The following is an 11087-nucleotide window of genomic DNA, read 5'->3' as shown; positions in this document are numbered from 1 at the left end:
CAAAAAGAGCAAAATTAGTATTCATATATTACAGTCTAATCAGAGCCTTGGGAATCATTTCACTCCTTTTTTTTTTTTTTTTTTTAATTTTAGAGCCTCTTTGGAAGGGAGAGGGAGACTCCAAATGAAAATTTTTCAAAAGAAAATTGATGCTTGAATGTGTGTGTGGGGTGGGGGGGGATGATATCCAAGGACTAGGATTCCATAAACGCTTCCTGGAAGATACAAAAGCTGAATTTCTCAAGCACCACAGTGAAAACTGATGGCAAGAGAACTGATTTTGTAGAACTAAGTAATAATTTGATCAGTCATCAAGAAAAACACAAGAAAATGAACAGATTTCAATGAAATAGTGAATTGTTGAGTATACAGTTGTTTTGCAGGTTGCCATCCATTTTCATGAATATCAAAAGACACAATTATTAATACATCATCACGACACAAGCACAATTAAGGTTTCTCATAGTAGTATGATAACGACTTTTTAAAAATTTAATACCCTGGACGTTGCATTTCATCCTTTAATTTCTGGAAATATTTACCTAGGTTTCTTGTGAATCAGAAATTTATTTAGGATGAGATCATGTAGTGTTTTAACATGACAAATGTACCCCTCATTACCCATCATCATCAAAGGATTTGATTAATCAGATTTCAGGAAGGGTTTTCTTCAAGAATATGAGTGTATATTGCAAATGCTCTTTAGTCATCTAGTAGAACAGTAGATTGAACAGAATTGGAAACCCTGTGCAGGGTAGCCCTCTTGGAGCCAGCTCCAAAGGAAGGATCTAAATATGGTGGAGGGACAAAACCACTCCAGTGCATGAGACAAAGAGACCAAATTTATTCAAAGCACACACACATACAATTTCCTCATAGACTTATTCTTGGAGTAGCCCCCCATTCATTTAGAAAGCCCCTCCTGGTTACCAGGCAGTAAGTATGCTAACAAGGACTCAGAATCAAGGTGTTTCGGGGCACCTGGGTGGCTCAGTTGGTTAAGCGACTGCCTTCGGCTCGGGTCATGGTCCCGGAGTCCCGGGATCGAGTCCCGCATCGGGCTCCCTGCTCGGCGGGGGGTCTGCTTCTCCGTCTGACCCTCCCCCCTCTCATGTGCTTTCTCTCTCTCTCAAATAAATAAGTACAATCTTTAAAAAAAAAAAAAAAAAAAAAAAAGAATCAAGGTGTTTCATCTGCTTCCACATTATTTTCACCTGTTTCTTCATTATTTCATCGTTATTAAGATCCTAGTTTACAACCGGCATATAGAAAGGTTCTGCATTCACCAGATAATATCTTAATTCTTCAGGAGTACACAGTCTATTGGTAATCAAATGTGCTCTTGAGAAAGTAAGAATAATATTATTCTTTCATTCATATCACTGGAGGAAAAACACTACTTTTTTTTCTTAAATCACTTTGTCTTTAAAAAGTCATAATGATACTAATTGTTGACATTTACCAAACAATATTATGGACTAACCACAGTGCTACTAAGTGCTACCAAAAGAATCCAACTTAACCTGTGCCTATAGGCAATTACAACTATTATTATTTCATTTTATAAATTAGGAAACGGAGGTTTAAAAGGGCTGAGGGGCAACTGGGTGGCTCAGTCATTAAGCATCTGCCTTTGGCTCAGGTCATGATCTCAGGGTCCTGGGATCAAGCCCCACATCGGGCTCCTTGCTCCACGGGAAGCCTGCTTCTTTCTCCCCTACTCCCCCCTGCTTGTGTTCCCTCTCTGGCTGTCTCTCTCTCTCTCAAATAAAACCTTTAAAAAAATAAATAAAAGGGCTGAAACAGCTTCCCCATAACCACATCCCTGTGTGTCTGGCCCTGGAAAGTGGATTTTTCTCACTCCTCCAAACTCTCTGAAATTAGTTACAATTCAGCCTGGTACTGCACAAAGAACTTGAAAAAACTCCAAAGGAGGATTCAGGTCAGATTTCACATTGATCCAAATCCAAGGGACAGTTACTGAAGCTGAAAGTCCTCCAGACCATGAAGGGGTGAGCTCTGTTTGATGAAAATACAGGTTTTCCCCCTTAAAACTTCAAGCCTCCTAAGAAGCCGACCTTCTCAGATCATAATGGTGAAATTCATTTTCTATAAAAAAATGATGTTCAGATAAATACCAGGATTCAACCTTCAAATATGCCAAGAGGTGAGCTCACAGAAAAATAACTTTTAATTAAGGATTTTGCCCTTTCAAAAATAAGCCAGCATTTTAATGAAAAGTAACAACAACCACCACGACCCTCACATGTTATATACCTGGCCCATACCCTGTGTCACTCCCTCTGGCTACACTCTTCTACCATGCATTGCAATAATTAAATGCATTCAAAACTGCATAAGGCAAATGATTAAGAAAAATATTCTTACCAGGAAGTTAAGTTCCCCTTAGTTTCACTATGGTATGTCTGCAGTATTAAGACGGGGTCATTGTTTGCAGTTTATAGCACCTAGAGATAGATTTGAAAGTTATAATTATGGAGGTAATTTTTATCTAAAAAAAACCCAAACACTTTTAGGGGCTCCTGGGTGGCTCAGTCAGTTAAGTAGCTGACTCTTGATATTGGCTCAGGTCATGATCTCAGGGTCCTGGGATGAAGCCCTGCATAGGGGTCCGTGCTCAGCTGGAAGTCTGCTTGAGGATTCTCTCTCTCCCTCTCCTCCCCCAAAAATTCCCAAATGCCTAAACAATAACACTGTTCTATTGCTATAAAAAGACATCCTATAGATTCCTATCTATGAATAAATGAAGCAGAGAGAGCAGACATGCAGAAAACAGCCACGTAATTATACCTCTCATTGAAAAAATTATTGACATGTCTTCTCTCACATATTCAAGGATTTTGCAAGAGACCACAGTATACAGGAATTTCTACTTGGCAGTCCTCCATGAACTGTTCTTCATAGTAGCCACTTACTTTTGTCTGAGGCTGTGACCAATGTGTCAACATAAAACAGTAGAGACTAAAGTGATGAGAGCTCTCTCAGGAAGCACTCTCCAAGACCAGAACTCTATGAATTACACAAGCCTTCAAGAGACCAGCTCTCACCCAGGTGTGCTAATTCCAAGGCTCCCATCTTTTTAAAAATCAACATAAGGAATAAAGGAAGTGTTTCAACCAATACATACAATCCTTTTACTGCTAATTCCCAGATAATTTGAGGCTTGGCTTCCAATCCCTAAAAGATTGCTTATAAGCCTTTTTTCAGATGCTGTCCCACGAGTATACCTTTAAAAAACTAAGACTTTCTGTTGAGCATAAGGATAGTCAAAAAAGTCAAAGAACTGGTTTTGCATACCAGTTGTCATAACTTAATGAGCATCATTCAGAAGAGCTAAATTCCATCTAGCAATTCTAACTCATTCTGGTAGAAATTACTAATTAAAGATAGTTATAAAACTACAATATTTTTGGCCTGACAAAAAGAGAAGAATGGTTAAAATATCCAAGCAACTCAATTCCCTTTCTTTGCATTATTTGACAGTATCTTTGGCCTTATTTCAAAAGCTGCTGCCAAAAAGTTATAAACAGATTGCAATGCCTTCACAGAGAACTTCACACCAATACACTGAAAAGCAAATTCTACCCTGGCAAGTATAAGAATAGTCCCTACTGCTGTCCAATTGACCAAGTGACACAGTGCACAGGCTGTGCCCTGTCTACTTTGGTTTAGTGACCTCATTTCAAACCCTTTAGGCCTACTTCTAACACCATTATTATTTGCATTATTATAACACACAGAATTGTTTATGGAAGACTAACAACGCATAGAATAACATTTAATATGGCTCCTCGTCCATGGGTCTATGGCACACATTGCTAGAGAATTACTGTGTTTACTGAGTTCTACAGGCTAATAGAAGAGTTTGACCTAACTAGAGGAGCACAGAAAATCGCCATCATTTTGGTGTGTCCAGCATCTTCTATGTGTTACAAGTCATTCAACAGGGAAAAGAAGAAATGAAATATTTGCACATGCTGATTCCAAACGGGATCTGCTGATGTCCTGCCCCACTGAAAGAGGCTGAACTTAAATGATGTGATATAGGATGTCCTCGATCTATCCCAGTGATAAAGAATGTCACAAATCAGGTATATTCTACAACCAGGGAGCCACTTTTATAGTTCTAATATTAAATCTCCCTGAGACATCTTTCCAAAACCCATCCATGTCATATAGCTACTACAAGGGGCTCTTCCCAATGGCTCCCACCTTCTTAACACTCTCAGGGACACCCATGACAACAGGGATCAGTGCCCGTGTTGAATTATCCACACTCTCGCTTAGCATTTTCAAGACGATTGTTTGGCATTAGGCATGAAGACTGTAGCTACTGATCAAACTTATTTGTATGCTCACAGCAGCAGCATATGCCTGCTGAGCTCTCATCTGCTTCATTCAACTTGGGTTGAGAAACCATTGCCGTTAATCATGGATATAAGTTCTTTGCAACTAATCCAGTCACTGTGTGTGTGTTTGTGTGTGTGTGTGTCGCGTTGGTGAATATAAAGGATTATCTCTTATTAGGTCTTTCATTACTTCATGTTGTAGGTATATGAGCTCCAAAATGGGGTACACAGACAATCCTTTAGAATGCAACAATTATATATGTATTTGAAATTATAACACATATTAAAACCTTTATGTTGATATTAAAATATCTATATATACATATGTGAGTATACACGCTATTTTAAAATCATTTTATCTCATTCTTTCTAATTCTCGTTTCCTTTTCTGTTTTCTTACAGTAATATTTAGCACACTATGTATCTGGACAACTCAGATAAGCATATATTGGACATATAGGCTCAAACATTTTTAATGATAAGGGTATGCACACACACACACAACAATACTGTAGTCCAAGAAAATGTCTTTCTCATTTTACTTTTAATATACTTATCAGGATATATAATTCTTTGAATTTATTTAATCTACAAGACTTTATCCTTTCTCCCACCATCATTGATATAGATACCAATATCTTATTTTCTATTCTTAGCAAATAGTTGTTTCTTTTTCCAAAGTCCTTAAGTTTCCTCTACTTAAGAGATTTAAATAAATATACCTACCAAATGCAAAGAGGGGAATAAATAAAAAACTGATGGGAAAATCTAAAGAATCCTGAAGTATATTAAAGCAAAATGGGCCTTTGGTTGGTTTTTACTGGGGAAAGATAAAAGCTTGAGTGAAAAAAATATATAAATACATAGTTTAGGTACATCAAATTAAACTGTACTCACTTAAGGGAACAAAACACGGAAAGAGAGAGAAAGCGCGCTAGAGGGAGAAATGGAACTTCCTCAAAAGCAAAAGGCACTAAAGGTGGAAAAGTGGATGAGGCTGGTCCACTCAGTGAACAGCACACCTGTGGCAGCAGCTTTGAATCAGGTAAACTCAGGTCGTCAGGCCTTCCTAATATGGACATCTTACTGCTCTGGTTATTTAGTATCTGAAAATAGTATTTTCCACACAATGTGGGCCCTAAAAGCAAACCAATGACTTCATCGGGTGCTTAGCAAAAGAAGTGGTGATCTCTTCCAATCCTGGAGGAAAAGTTGGCTGCCTAAGAATTATTTAGAGATAATATATCACTTTTCTACATGGCACATTCCTAGCATATTTTTAAGGTGAATTCTCTTTACTTACTGAATTTACAACATATCATAGGTAAATTGCAACTGCATTCTGGACAAAATTAACTAAAGACCAAATGGCTGTCATAATACTCTTGCTAGGTTTCACTCTGTATTTTATACAGTGGATCTTGAGTTCAGTAAGGGCATATTTCGATTGTTACTGTTACCCCAGTGTCACTGTCTGGCCCCATAACGAGGCTCAATAAATACATTTTGGATGTAGTTGAATGTCTGCAAGCTACACATACCAGAAAAATAGCAGTACCTCACAGTTATGCAATCTGACAGTCATAGGTGTGAATGTCACACATCGTTAGAGTAGGAGTCACCACCTTACCACCACTGTGCCTAGCAAAGGGACACTGTAACATAGAGAAAAAAGAGACAGAGGAGCTGAAAATAAAGTGTGTCCTCACTCCCTGTGTGACATAACCTTTTGGAACGCCAATGGTCCCATTGGTAAATAAGGGATAATGGTATCTATCTTGCAGGATAGGTGTGAAGGATAAGGACTAACCTGTATAAAATGCTTAGCTCAGGGCTGGGATCTAAAAGGTGTTCAGTAACCTGAGGGGCAGCACAGATCCCCTTTACCACCCAGAGGCAGTCAATGAGGCTGGGAGGAGCACTTGATCAGATATCACTGAAACTCAGCCAATGGGACGAAACCACACCACCCCAAATGGTGACACCGGAGCCTTGACAAATGCTCTATAAGCCACATGTGTGAACAGTTACATGTCTTATTCTCACAAGACAGAAGAGGATTTCTTTAATAATGTTTTTCAAGCTTGTGAGTTTTCCTTAAGGCCAGGGGAAAAAAAAAAAAAAAAACCTCTTTAATTTTTGCCTCCCTAGTACTCAAGAACAGTGACTGTCGTATTGTCAGATGCTGGTTGCTTAATAAATGTACACTGAATGAAAATACCTATTCTATATGTTTGTGTTGTGTGTTTACATGTGTGTATGTGTGCAGTGTATGTATGTATTTGGAATCAAGAGTGGCTATTTTTTTTGTTTTTATTTTACTTTATTTTAAAAATGTACCTAATCTCAATTAATCTCAAACCCTGGGGATGTTTTAGTGATTTTAAAAACAGACTGAGAGCACCTCAGCTTTCTGTCAATATTTGGGTCAATATTCTTAAAAAGTTGGGATTGAAAACACCTCTTTTTCTCTCATCAACTAGCATTTGCCTGGCAGGAATGAGCTCTTGATTCAAATCACTGAAGTCCATTTGCTCAAAATGTGTACCAAGATACTCAATTTGATTTTTTTGAATGAATATAGTTTCTTTTAAAAAGAAACTGATACATGATGCAAATAATATTCCCTAGAATATAAGCTGGTAGTACAATAAAAATGAGCACACAACAGAAATTCTTCAATATGCTTAACATAAAATGACGCACAATAAAATGAGAATTAGGAAAACTATGATCAACACCAAAAGTTGCTTTGGGAAATTATTTATAAGCAAAACCACATACAAGAAATATGAAAATGATGAATTTTGTACTATATGTTAACTAACTAGAATTTAAATAAAAAATTGGGGAAAAATATTGAGTTTGTTCCTATGAATACATTTGAAGGAATACTGTGAAAGAAAATAGTCCCCATTTCTGATCACTAGTTGCAGCATGTGTTTACTCAAAAACAATTACTGACCCCCTCCTAAGGGTCATACGGGATTTTTCTTCTAACATTAATTGAAGACATACTTTGTGCTGCACGTTGTACTAAGTAATTTATCTGTTATTCACAAGTGCCCTCTAAATTAGGTATGACTGACCCTAATTTTATAGAAGATGTAATGAATTCAAATAGATTAGGGAGCCTGTACAACATCACGGTGAAAGTGAGTGGCACAGCCGTGATGGGAACCTGTCCATGTAACTAGAAGCTCATGGCTTTATCTACACTAGCCTGACTTCCTTATTCCATCATTCATATAATATACCTTGATTTTGTGAAAAGGATTACATGGTAGTCATTTCTCTATCTCCTACTATTCTTTAAAGTCATACATCCAACTGTTGTAAGGAGGCTAATAGAAGAATACTCTAGGGCAAGTCAGAAGACCATGTGAATTTTATTGCTAGCTTTATCATTAACAATGCTTATTAACAGCAAGTTTCTTAACCAAGTTAGGTCTCAGTAGCCTCATTTACAACACGAGAATGCTAACAACTATTTTTTACAGTTTCTTTTTGCCTTAAAAGTTTATGATTACAGGAAAGGGGTGCCTGGGTGGCTCAGTCGGTTAAGAGGCCAACTCTTGATTTTGGCCCACGTAGTGATCTCAGGGTCCTGGGATGGAGTCCTGTGTTGGGCTCCATGCTAAGCAGGGAGTCTGCTTGAGATTCTCCCTCTCCCTCTACCCCTCCCCTGCTCACATGTGCTCCAGCTCTCTCTCTCTCTCTCAAATAAATAAATCTTTAAAAAAAAAAAAAAGCGTATGACTACAGGAAAAATTGCTCTGATAATGGAGCTGAAAGAGATGATTATAGGAAAAATTGCTCTGATAATGGAGCTGAATAAGAAAGAGAAGGGCAAATTATATATAATATTAGAGAGGCTGGGGTATGAACTTTTACACAAGGGAAGATTAAATGATTAGAAATCTAAACTGTGGGGCACCTGGGTGGCTCAGTTGGTTAAGCGACTGCCTTCGGCTCAGGTCATGATCCTGGAGTCCCTGGATCGAGTCCCGCATCGGGCTCCCTGCTCAGCAGGGAAGTCTGCTTCTCCCTCTCCCGCTCCCCCCTCTTGTGCTCTCTCTCTCTCTCAAATAAATAAATAAAATCTTAAAAAAAAAAAAAAGAAATCTAAACTGTGGAAAGATGAATACACAGAACAGATAGATCAAAATGGATAAAATCTTGAAAGATATAGGAGAGGTGAATATAATTATGTTTTCTATAATCTTGGACTTTTGTAACTTGAAAGAGTAAAGATTCCCTCAGAAATAGAGAGGAAATCATATACAACAGAATTCTATTACCATGACAGGTCATAAATGTCAAAGAAGTACCTAGCTTCCAGAAAGGTTGAGAGCTATTTTTGGCAAGTGCACTCACAGTTTATTAATAGAAAGCAGGGTTTATACCCTACTTTAAGAGTATTTACCATTTGAGAACATTGCGGAGAACCAATATACCTCTCAAGAACCCTTCCCTTCTCTGTGGATGGCTGACCTAGAAGGAACTGGATCTGACCAATGCTACCAATTACACTCAGGAACTTTGGAGTTTTGAGCCAGTCCCAGCATGTAGCACACAGCAGGTGATCAAGAAATATTTGTTTGAATGAATGAGTTCTGCCACTTCCTAGCTGTGTCACCTTGGGAAAATTATGCAACTCCTCATTTCCTCTGCAATCAACTGTGGACAGGATTTATTCTGTTGCTATCTGAGAGGTGAGGACCAACATGACTGATCCCCTACAGGAATCCCTCTCAGAGAGGAAGTTTTCTCATAAAGAGTTTAAGGGAATTTGTTGTAGCAGAATACCAGAGTGGTAGAGTAGGTCCTGAGGCCACAGGCCACATCTACAAGGCACAGGCCCCTCATGGCACCATCTGTGGTCTTCCAACCATGAATAATGAGAACAACCCCAGAGGGGCAAGATTCAGCCACATTACCTATTCAAATCACAAAGCTTGGACTAGAGCCCTATGACAACAAGGGAGAAGCTGTTGTTTTTCCAAATCATACAACGTAAAAGTCTCACCTACCAGAGGCCAGAGTCCCTCTTATGGACCTGCCCATCCCGTTTATCAACTTGTTGTGTGATGGGCAGGAACATTCTTCATTTTCTCAATTCTGCTGATTGTACCGTATCAAATGAAATCGTGTTTGAAATGGTTTTGAAAGTAATAAGTAAAAATGTCAATGTTTTATGTTAAGAATAAATTGAATAGATAATCTTTTAGATCTCAAACAGGATCTAGCTCTGATTTTATATTACTTTCTAATGCAACTGTAGATTGTCTCCCCAGGAAGTACCAATGTCCATAGCAAATCTGCAATTCTGAACACAACTGACTGAGGATCACTTTGCTTTTGTATATGATCCAAAATGTATACGATGATCATCTCATATATCAGAAAAGCAAAGCTCTCCTTTGACTAAAGCCTGATCAAATCAGGTGGTTGTGGACAAGTTAATACCAAAGTCAGGCTCATTCAGTAATGAGATAATAGGATACATTTACGTGGGGCTTGCTGTATGCCAGCACTGCCCTCTTTTTTATTTTATGAATTCATTTTATCCTTACAAGCTATGAGGTAGACACTTTTTGTTTTTAAGTTCCTCATTTTAAAGATAAGGCAACTGAGGCACAAAGAATTTACATATTGCCTAGGATTACAAAACCATTTCTCTGGGGTACAGCTTTGTAATTGTGACAGTCTTACATACTACCAAAGGCACTGTCACAGCATCAGAACATTTTTAAGCCAGACTCATGTTCTTTAGGGCTGCAAACTTAGTGACCACACGTATTTTCAATCACGATTAAAGAATGGAACTCCAAGTCATTAAAAGTCATACTAAAGTACATATGAAAACTGCATGAAAGTCTTTCAGGCACATTTAGGTATGAAAACAAGTTAATATCACTATTAGGACTTTCTGTCTGAAGGCATCGTACAAGGGATCTTTGTTCATTCATTCAAGTATTTATTACTTGACTACTCTATGTCTGGCACTGTGGCAAAGGCCTGCTCATGAATGGAGAGCCCTATGTCCCTGAAATAAGAACTTGTCTAAACAAATCCAATCCCAGGATATTATTCCCAATTTCCTGCTTGAGCCATTCCACCTGCTGCTTTGGTCAGAGTATTTGCTCAAACAGCTTTCAACCCCTGACCAGCCTCCACTGTTGTTGCTCCATTGGCCTATGGACCTTAGGACCTCTGCTTCCCTCTCATCTTCCCCAAAGCACACCTAGGGCTACGCTCTCTAACTCTTCCTCAAGAGAAGATTAAGTTTCAGTACTCTGTCCACATTCCCAATATTTTTCAGTCCTGTCTGTATTTTAGTATTGATAGCTACAGTAACAATACTGTGGTGGTGATTGTCTCATACCACAGTGAACCTTCGGAGACAAATAATTTTCAAGTGGTTTTACTATTCCACCCATGAGGAACTCATTTTTTTTACCTATGATGTCATGTTAGAAAGGCTTTGAAGGAGATGGCAATTGGTTAAGGTGGATAACTTGTGGGTAATATTTTTGGTTTTGGTTTTTTCCTTTTTTTTGTTGTTTTTTTTTTTTAATTTTTTTATTGTTACGTTAATCCCCATACATTACATCATTAGTTTTAGATGTAGTGTTCCATGATTCATTGTTTGTGCATAACACCCAGTGCTCCATGCAGAATGTGCCCTCTTTAATATCCATCACCAGGCTAACC

The sequence above is a fragment of the Leptonychotes weddellii genome, chromosome 1 (assembly GCF_054177405.1).
Source record: "Leptonychotes weddellii isolate Sample4059 chromosome 1, ASM5417740v2, whole genome shotgun sequence".
NCBI classification, from domain to species: Eukaryota; Metazoa; Chordata; class Mammalia; order Carnivora; family Phocidae; genus Leptonychotes; species Leptonychotes weddellii.
This window is presented reverse-complemented; position numbering follows the sequence as displayed.